This window comes from Halyomorpha halys, unplaced genomic scaffold, assembly GCF_000696795.3.
Source record: "Halyomorpha halys isolate HHAL.00 unplaced genomic scaffold, Hhal_1.1 Scaffold209.1, whole genome shotgun sequence".
In the NCBI taxonomy this organism is placed as follows: Eukaryota; Metazoa; Arthropoda; class Insecta; order Hemiptera; family Pentatomidae; genus Halyomorpha; species Halyomorpha halys.
In genome coordinates, this window is record NW_027115831.1 from 1689496 (window position 1) to 1699824 (window position 10329).

Genomic DNA, 10329 nt, shown 5'->3' on the forward strand with positions numbered 1-10329 from the left:
AATCTGGTCATATGGAGTTGGAAGCTTTGGGGCTTCACTAAACCTTCGAATTCCTCTCGTATCCAATCCTTACAATCCAAAATCCTTGTGAAATCCTCAATGATCCTCACTTTGTCACAAATAAAAGCATTTATAGAGGATATAATGCTCTATATTCAGACGATCTATCCCGAACGAGATATCAATATTTTCATTTTGAACTTTTTGACCACATGAAACTACAACTATTTAACCTTCTTTTCTCTTCTATTCCTGGCAATCCTCCGAGGTGCCTAAAAAAAAGATGGCCATCGAGGCCCAATGAATAAATGTTCTGGATTATCTCTATAGGAAGTCTGGTGAGTCAATTCATAAAAAAAAAATGTTGAGGTTAATGACTTTCAGTTTAATGAAATTTTTATTAAATTATCATGACATGGTACAACGTTTCGGGACCACTGTCCCATATTCATGTACTTTAAACCTCATAATTTCATATGGGAAATCATGTCACAATTTGTGCATCTTCACTACTCCTTAGCACAGCTATTACTCCTAGTAGTAACCTCAAACATTTTTTTTATGAATGAATGTTATTAGTGTGTTACGAATAGGTACTTTTTTACAATTATGTATCATTTCAATAAATAAATAGAAAAAAAAATGTCTGAAATCAACTTTTTTTTAATGGGTCTTAATTTAAATAACTCATAACGTTATTTTTTAAATCAGTAAGTTATTTTAATCTTATTAAATATCATTAATATTCTATTTATAAAATTAATTATTTTCTTGTTTGTCAATAAGTTAGTGCGAACTTAACAACAACAGATTTTGATCTATTTGAAGTTTGAAACTTTCTCTATAGCGTTCAGCTAACTACCCTTTAGCTACGGGACGTTCTTTAGAAAGTCGATCCAACTGTCTGTAAAAATTGTAACCGTTTATATTTAACTGCTGAAGAATGCAGAAGGAGAGAGAGAGAGAACTAAGAAATATCTTGAGAGTTGGTAAATGGGCTCCAGATGCTGCAAGTTGCGAAGCGGCAGACTCTTTTATCAAACTGCTCCTTATCAGGAACCTTCACTCAGTCGTCTTTAGGTCTCTTCTTTCTCTCTCACAATGTTTTTTTTATCTTGTCTGAGACTGAACGTTTTTTTTTTCAAGAAATGTCTCTACAACATGAACATATATAACTTGAAAATCAGCAAAGTTATGACTTATATAACGAACATTTATCATTTTTTTTTCTAATCTATTATATCTATTGAAAAACCAATTTAAAAAATTTGAATCATATGTATGTAATCCAGGGAATATAGCAGAATAAAGTTAGGTTATCCTCTTAAGACTATTGCTGTGGTCATGCAAGCAAAAAAGCACACCTAGTAAAGATGGTCTATATTTATATTGAGCGAGCGAAGATCTTTATATATATTTATTTATTTTTTGGATTTTGAGGATCAGTTAATAAGGAAACCATATTAATTGGGCGTTTCGCATCTATATTGTTTCATTGTCATGTCCTACGCAAAAAAAAAAACAAAAAAACAAAAAAAAAACAATTAATTATTAAAAAACAACGACGAGTTAGATTAATTATAAAATGGGATATTTGGAATTTCTGTATCTAATACATATAAACATCTGCTAAAATCGGGCTAAAAAACATCTGAATGTTTTGATATAAAATTTATCGTTAAATTGAAAATATCCTTTATCGGTACATAAACCTAGTGGTTTGACGAATTGTGTTTCAGGAATATTTTTGTATGTTTTGAGTTGTTTACATTTGTTTTCAGTGATAGTTTTTATTGTTCGGATGTGTTTATTAGTAAACAATGATGAAACGAGTTTGTACCCTAGTGATATTTGAATGCTGGTGATATACTTTCGGAATTACTGAAAACAAAAATAACGGCAGTTTGCAAGAACGGTTAAATTTTGGAAAAACCTAAACAAACCCACATTAACTTTTCTCCATTTTACCCCTACTTAGTTGTATTACAGCAATGCAGAAAACACTGAAATAAATAATATTTTATTTTTAATAATATATAATATTTTAAGTTTAATAGTTATTAATTTTAAATTATACACAGTAAAATTGTTTTTTTTAAATAAACAGTTAAAGACATTTTTTCCTCATAAAATCTGTTTGTTTTTTCATTGTGCTGCTTACAATAAAGGTGCGAAACGTTGCCTCAATATAATTGTCTTATTGAATGATGCTCAAGATCCACAAAAATACATTTTATTAATAGTCAAGAAAAAATGTATTTATATATGTTATGTATAATAGACATCTTATTATTCTGTAATTATTTATTTTTACGTTGTTTTTTTCAGGTAAGTTTCGTAAGCTCTTCTGTTGAAAATATGGATGCATTGGTATGTGTTTCTCTTATATTTGGCCATATATTTCTATTCATAATCCTAACTTTCGAGTTGTGTTATAGTTTCGATTCGTTTAAATAAATATAAATAGATAATTAAATGTCGATTAAAAGAAAATATGAATGAAAGTGAATATTAAAATTTGAATATCTATCTAAAATAATTCATATGATTTCTTCATAATTTCTTTAAATTGGGTTTTATAGATTTCGATTTATACATAATTCTAATGTTAGCCTCAATAGTGTTGTTATTTTCTTGAGATACTGTTGTTGTGTTAAGTATCAAGAGAATTTTATATATTTAATTGAATATTTTTTAACTAAAACAGAGATCGAAATTTTAAATGTTCTCATGTTAATCATAAATTTCGAAGATTGTTATAGTTTTGATTCTTTTTGTTCTTTTGAAAGCTACAAATTGATAATTCAGTTCTATAAGAATATTTATCTAACTTACTTTGAATGATTTCTTGATCTTAATTTATTATCAATATTAATTTATTGATTGATTTTAAAATAATAATTGATCGAATTGACCCTAACTATCGTCTGAAACTTCTTTCAACCTCATATGATTATTATCTCAAATTATGACGTTCTAGTTTAACTGTAATTCATCATAATTTTATTTTATTACGAATATTAACTTTTATATTGAATTAAAGTTAGATATATTTATCTACTTCATTTTATAATTTATTTAGAACATGAGAAGAATCTCCTTCAAAGACCTTAAGCCAACATAAACTTCAGTCGGTGTAACCGGGATGCCACAAGGTCTGTGAGCAGACTTGACGATTGTACAAACATTGACACAACTTACTCTTGCTTCAAGTGCACTTCTAGTTCCTATATTCCTCGTTTATGTCGGCGAGTGGTCGACTAGAATAACTCAACTGTTTATAGTGTGAAATTTATTAGAATATGTTTTTAAGTATTTGGTAATTGATTGTTCGTACGCAAGATTGGTGTACAACTTCAAACGCGATAGGGTAATTGGATAATACCTATCAGCTTAGATTTAAGATCAGTTATGTCCAAAATAATTTAAAGATTAATTAATAAAAAAGGTGTAGCGATTCTGGAGGTTCGATGGCGTTCACGCTCAGACAATTCTTCTTCGGGCCGAGTATTCTACGGAATGTTTTAGTTTCAAATAACTGATATAACGTGTGAATGACCAATGTAATAGAAAAAACCAGCTTTAATAACTTAACTATCCAAATCAACCCTTCAATTATTTATTTGCACTAAGGAGTGAATCGTATAATCCTCAAATAATAATTTCACTGAAATCTGCATTGATCCCCCGAATAAGGAAGAAATTTTGGATGCTCTGATGGAAATAAAAAAAAGAATAGCACCACGTTCTGACGGCATTCCCCAAAAGTTATCAAAATCAACCTGAACATGCTTATATTACTACTATTAGTTAAAAATATGGGATTAAAAGATTCTTACTAATTGGCGGAGGGGAATAATTGTAAAGATTTTCAAAATATAAGATTTATTGTACTGCCATAATTGGTGAGGAATTGTATTACTCTCTATGCAAACATGTGCCATACCTGATAAACCGCCTTCAGCGGACCCGCCAACCATTCTTATAATGCCATCCGGCAACATAAGATGAAAATATAAAACCGATGTGTTGCTGCTGCTGAAGTGTTCTCGCTGTTGGGCACATTCTTACTGGGTTGCTCTGGAGTCTCACCGATTCTTTTTATGGGTACAGGAAATGATCAGAGAATTCTCCACAACAGTAATAAGTTTGTGAAGTGTAAATTGTAATTGTTAACATGTAATGGTAATTGTGATTGTAAATTTCCCACTTTGTAATTTCAACTGTCATTGTATATCATGTATGTATGTAAATTTCTCATCTTGTAATTTCAATTGTATTTGTATTTCTACTGTATGAACATGCCAATTGTAATCAAATTTGTAAATCAAGTGTAAATGGCCCGAGTGGTCGAAACACTTAAATTAATAAAAAAAAAGATGAAAATATAGCCGGTATATATACGATATATATAGCATTACCATTTGTATATATGTAAATGTTTTTTATTATTCATTTGAGGAGGTAAGAAAAAAAGAATACTCTCTATGCCAAGTTCTTACAATTATTATAAATCATAGGATTGTAAAGTATCTAGATGAAAAGTAAAAAAGAAAGTGGGATGGCTTCAGAAGCGGTAAAAGCTGCATCGATCTTGTTTAAAGGCGTAAATCCTTTTGGTCATCAGGGCCTATAGATTGTTGTAATTATAAAGATTCACACAGGCATTCACTGATGCACACATGTACATGATTGCAACGTTTAAAATATGTATGTATGTATTAAAATCTATGAAAAGCTATCATTTAGAAAGGAGGCGATGCGCTTTTAAAAATTTAAATACAAATGTGACTTTAGCTTTCTAACAATAGTGGCATTTTAATGGTTGTAGTATTGCAATCAGTTGTGAGTGTGTGAGAACAGTGTGGCCTATTCTTAAGGGGGTTAGAGCAACTTCCTCTAACCATGGTAAGATGGTGATCATGACGACCATGATTTTGCTTTATTTTTTATTTCTGTTAATTTACTAGGGGAGCTTTCGTTCCACATGCCTTGCCATTTTTTTGATATTTTAATTATAAGTGGTCTACTGAGTTCTGATGGAGTAAAAATGGCGGTGTCTCTAAATATTTGTCCTTCAGTTTATCGTTTTGTCATAGGATTACTGAAATTCTACGCTACCTACAGGAGCTTATATCGATTAACAAGGACGGCATTGTTCGGGTCACACAACTGCCAATATTTGTTTAAATTGATAGTTAATTTATGCAAATTGAACCATGTACGGCCTCGTAGCGGCATTTTATCGGTGGCCAGTTAAGGAGTTTATGTATGCAAACTAACTCGTAAAATCCAACGAAACCTAATAGATAGTGAACGTTTATCTACAAAAACCTTGCAAAAAACTCATCTCTATGACTAATAAATAAGGAGATGTCGGCCTTTAATTAAAGAACAAATAAAGCTATTCAGCAATTTGTTTTTTAATTTTAAACAAAAAAAGATAATTGGATTTTAAAAAAGGGTTAGTAAAAAAAATTGAAAGAACAGTAAAACTATCGAAAAAAGGACGACTTAGAAGCATAGCATTCGAAGTTTACCCAATCTTTCGTAAAATCAATACTGAATAAATTGGTTAGTACATTTAATAACCAGTTTATTTAATATCGACTTTTCATTTGATATTTTTTATTTTAGCACTTATATTCTGTATAAATGTAGCTAAATTGCATGACATATAAAAAACTAGTTCTGTCAATCTACAAATCCACAAATAGTTAGTCCATTAAAAATTATAATAAATAATTACGACTATCATTTACTCGTTCCACTCGATAATGCCTTATCAATTGTATCACAATCTCTTTGATCCTATATCACAACAATTAAAACTCGAAACTCGTTCAAAATGAAATCCAATAAATCTCATCAAATCTATGACTTCCTGCCGTACAGTATCGCTTAATAATACTCTATTTATTTATTTGGAACATATCCAGTACCTAGAACTATATATTTATTTGTGAAAGACAAAGTCATGTACGAATTTCATTACATAAAATACAATTTTATAACAAAGTCTGAGCCAAGTGCTCCATTATGAAAATAATAAACAAAAGATAATACTGACTGAGAAATGCAAAACTATTAACGTAATATGCTTCACCACGTTACATTAAATTTGATAATAATCAAAAGTATTTTAAATCAATTAAATATAATATAAGTACAAATATGAATTGAGCTTCGAAATCTACTTACATGTCACTTACAGACCCAAACTTATTACATACTCTTATTATTACATATCATTTTACATACCACATTACATTACTCATCACATATTACACATATCATTATTACATACTGTTATAATGTAAACAGAGTTTATTCAATTTAACTTCATTGTCAACGTTCAACGTATTTTGGATATTGCAGGATACGGATATGGGTGGCTTTTTTTTTATTTCAATACTTTATTTATTGATAAATATCACAATCTGCCACAAAGTTGTCGGGTTATTTATAAAAAAAAATAAATAAATAAAAATAACATAAATCTACATGATAAGAAAGACAAATATCTATAATAATAATAATAACAATAGAATAAAAAATAATCTCTATTCACATTTACACTATTATATAAAATATTTACACTATCCAGCTAAGGGTCCCCGAGACCACTTCCCCCTCCCCCCTGTGAGGGGTAGAGCAGGGCTCTTTGAGATCCCAGCGCATCCCTCTCACCGCATCACTGGTAATGAGCCAGTGGAGGCTGAGTAAGTGCGCTAAAGCCACAAACACTCAACTTGGGTGGCTTTGAGATATATTTTTTATTTTCTTTGAAGGTTGGACAATGTATGAGGATATGGTACAAACTATTATTGAAATAGCTTTTGCAGAATTGGCTGAGTTCGTTTGTCTTCAAAGTGAGGATTTTGCTTCCATGGTGTATTTTGATGTGCTTTGGGATTGCTACTCTTAGCTGGCTAATGCACCTTTATTTTTTTTTTTAATTTAGCCTAAATGTTAAGTATGTTGCAGGCTTAAATAGGTTGAAAATGCAAAGTGATTTGTATATGGGGTTACTTATTTGAGTTCAATACTCTATTGATATCGGTTGAAAGGTTATGGTTCAGGATCTTTTCAATAATAACTTCTTTTTTTTTCAATATTCCGTTTTAGTATAAAGTATGGAACTCATCTCTACATGCGTATTGGTAGGATATAATAATAACTTTAGGGACCCAATTGTATTTTACATCAGGGATTTCTACATCTACCATCATTAGTCTGTGGAAACATAGTTTGGGAGGTCCCGTTTGTGACATCATGAAAGTTTGAACCGGTAGTTACCATAACTACATCTGGATAAACGACTAACTTCGAACCTCCGTACAAGACTGAAAAGACAGGAAGCGGCACGTCTATTGCTACTATTACTACACTTACTAGACAAATGGTCTAAACTTTTAGTTTATTACGAAAAAACAATCACTCACATAAATATTGGAGATTATTTGGTCTTACGGAGTTGAGCTTTGAGGCTCCAATAATCCTCTTAGGCGTCTAAAAGAAAGGAAGGATGAGCTTGGATCAGGTCATCCTCCGATTTTGAGAAAATGCGCCCTGGCTGCGATGGTCAGAAATCCATTTTCAGTCATAATAATTTGATGCCATAATACCGAAACATTAATCAATGAAATACAACAAGCTATTCAATATAATAAATAAACGAGTTTAACATAGGTTTTCAGATAGGATTAGATTTATTTTGTAATACTTTTATGTATTCGGTTATTACATACGCTTGTGTAGAATAATATGTAAATTAACACCTTTTCATATCCATCGTAAAAATAAAGCTTTGTGAATTGAAGGTCCTTCTTGATTGAAGTTATAATCCGTGTATCTCTGTAACAGGATTTGCCTCAACCATGTTCCATTTGTAAATTACGAATATATGGTCCTCTTTGACAACACGATTTAATAAATTTCCACTTTTGTTCATTAAAATAAATTGGTTGGTTTATTCATTATTTAAAAGCGTTTTAGGCTCAAGGTTCAAAGTGTGTGTGTTTTAACGAATGAAGCACATAAATCGTTCATTAAACCGCATATGAATGAATTTTCTCGGTCTGTATGTAATCAACAAATTACATTAATGGGTTATTCTTATTGTATGGGCAAGTTTTAGTCTCTTTTAACTTTACCTCAATTAGTTAAGTCTATGATATTTTCGTCACTACAATATTCTTATATTTATACTTATATGTTTATATTTATACTATATTTATTGCTATTTATACCTTTCGTTGATCGGGTTGCCAGGATAATTGCTGAAGACAATTATGCATATATATATTTATTAATTAAAACTATTTGAGTCTTCCAAAACTATTATTATTGAATTAAAATTAAAATTATAATATTATTATTCTCTTCGAAAGGCTTTTGTGTTCACCAGTTTACCAGTTATATCTTTATATTCATAATATATTCTTATCATTGGAACTAATATAATATAATTAGGAGTGGTATTGAGTGATATGATTGTACAGTAATTTAAAAGTATTTATTTCCATTTAATAAATGATTGAAAAGATTCAGATAAATATGATTTGCTATAAACATAATAATTACATTATAAATTATTACCTAATATGTCTATGAATAGCCGCTGGGTTGGGTGATATATGTCATGGTGTTCCATGTCTGATTAGCCCTTCTTAGGTCTTCTTCTCGTCGATGTCCATCCTACTCTCTCAGCAGTCTGCCCTATTCTGTGTGTCTGTGTACTTTTTCGTTGTCGAGTCCCTTTCCCCCCACCTGTTTTAGGGGCGTCACCTTTTTGGAATCTTTTTCCTCATTGGCTATTAGTTACTACGCCCATAAGGTAACCCTCTCCCCTAGACCCTGAGAGGGGGTGGGAACCCAATTCACTGTGATCTTTTTCGGCCTTTACCTGGTTTAGTAGTTTCTGTCCCTTCAACTTCTTGTATCCATTAACCAGCTGGGAGAAGTGTCCCTATGTTGACAGGTATTCTTTTCGGGACAGATATCGGCAGAGCTATAGCTCAATCACACAGACATTTCTCTTATCGGAATGGGTTAATCATCGATTCATAGTATTATATATAATAGATTAAATTATTAAATGATAGTTTTACGATTGTTTAATGAGTTACTTATTACCACTTAGTACTCATACGTTCTGGTAAACATGTGTATTTTTTATATTGTATATATTGTAACCTGGTTTAAATTAATTTTAAGTCATAAAGGATTACCTAAGCGTTCGAAATCATATTATTCTTTAATTTTAACAGAAAATTAAAGATTGTAGACATTTTTATGGATTTACAAACTTTATCCTGCTCAAACAAAAAAAAACCCTGAATTTAAGACTTATGTATGTAGCTTTACCAACATTAGAGAATGATTAGTTGTCAACCTACCTCAAAGCTTTTACGTAGTTATGTAAGTATAGTCCCCTATGATGACAGTTGCCTTTACCACTGGCGTTATTATCACTCAAATTTTAAAAATAATTTCTCTCATTATTATTTAAGTTTAACTTTAGTGTGATTTTAAATTGTTTTCGTGTTGTAAAAAATTGAGTAACCTACAACTGCGCGATACAAATCCTAAATGTTTAAAATTCCACATAAAACACCCAAATGCTACAAACATCAACTTTACTGTTTAGTTTATAATTGTATTTTATTTAAATGTAATCAGATCTTGTTTGAATTAAAGTACGCTGGTGCTAAATACTCACAACTTTATAATAAAACTGAAATTGTCAACCTCTACAAAGTCAGACGGAAAAATAAAGAGCTCGAGGCGGAGTGGGAATCCGAGTTAACTGCGGTATTAATGAACGTATTTAATTGCAATGAAGCATCTTCTAGAGAGATTGTTTCGAAGTCAACAAAGATCAACGTTTAATACAACTCAAACAATATTTATCACTTGTATTTTGCGTATATCGTACTATATCTCTCTGTGTACGGTATGAAGAATCGGGTTCCAAAAATTCTTTTGTACTCAATTAAAATAGAAATTATATAATTTTGCCCGAAATACTTTTTTTTACCACACAACTTTTTATTCTGTATTTAATTTGAATAATTTACTCCATGGATTGTGAACTGGATAGGCAATATGATAAAAGCGTTACAGAAAGGAATAAATTACACAATTGCATTGAAATCCTGCCCCTACTTCAATGGTTTTCAACGATGTGGCTATAGAGTGTGTAATTCACAATGAAAGTGATGTTTGCCTACGCATACTGACTGACCTCTTGGAAACATTCCTAAACATTACATCCATACTAGAATATGTGAACTGATTTAATAGCAATAGTTGATATTAAGGAAT

General features: G+C 30.7%; 1 long non-coding RNA gene across 1 annotated transcript in view; it reads left to right on the forward strand.

Annotated features, from left to right (window-relative positions):
* Window positions 1-1671: 1671 nt before the first annotated feature.
* Window positions 1672-10329, forward strand: part of LOC136797123 (uncharacterized) — a 17307-nt gene continuing 8649 nt past the window's right edge. The window contains exons 1-2 of the long non-coding RNA XR_010844954.1: window positions 1672-1749; window positions 2329-2370. This is a non-coding gene — a long non-coding RNA (uncharacterized lncRNA). The remainder of the gene's footprint in view (window positions 1750-2328; window positions 2371-10329) is intronic.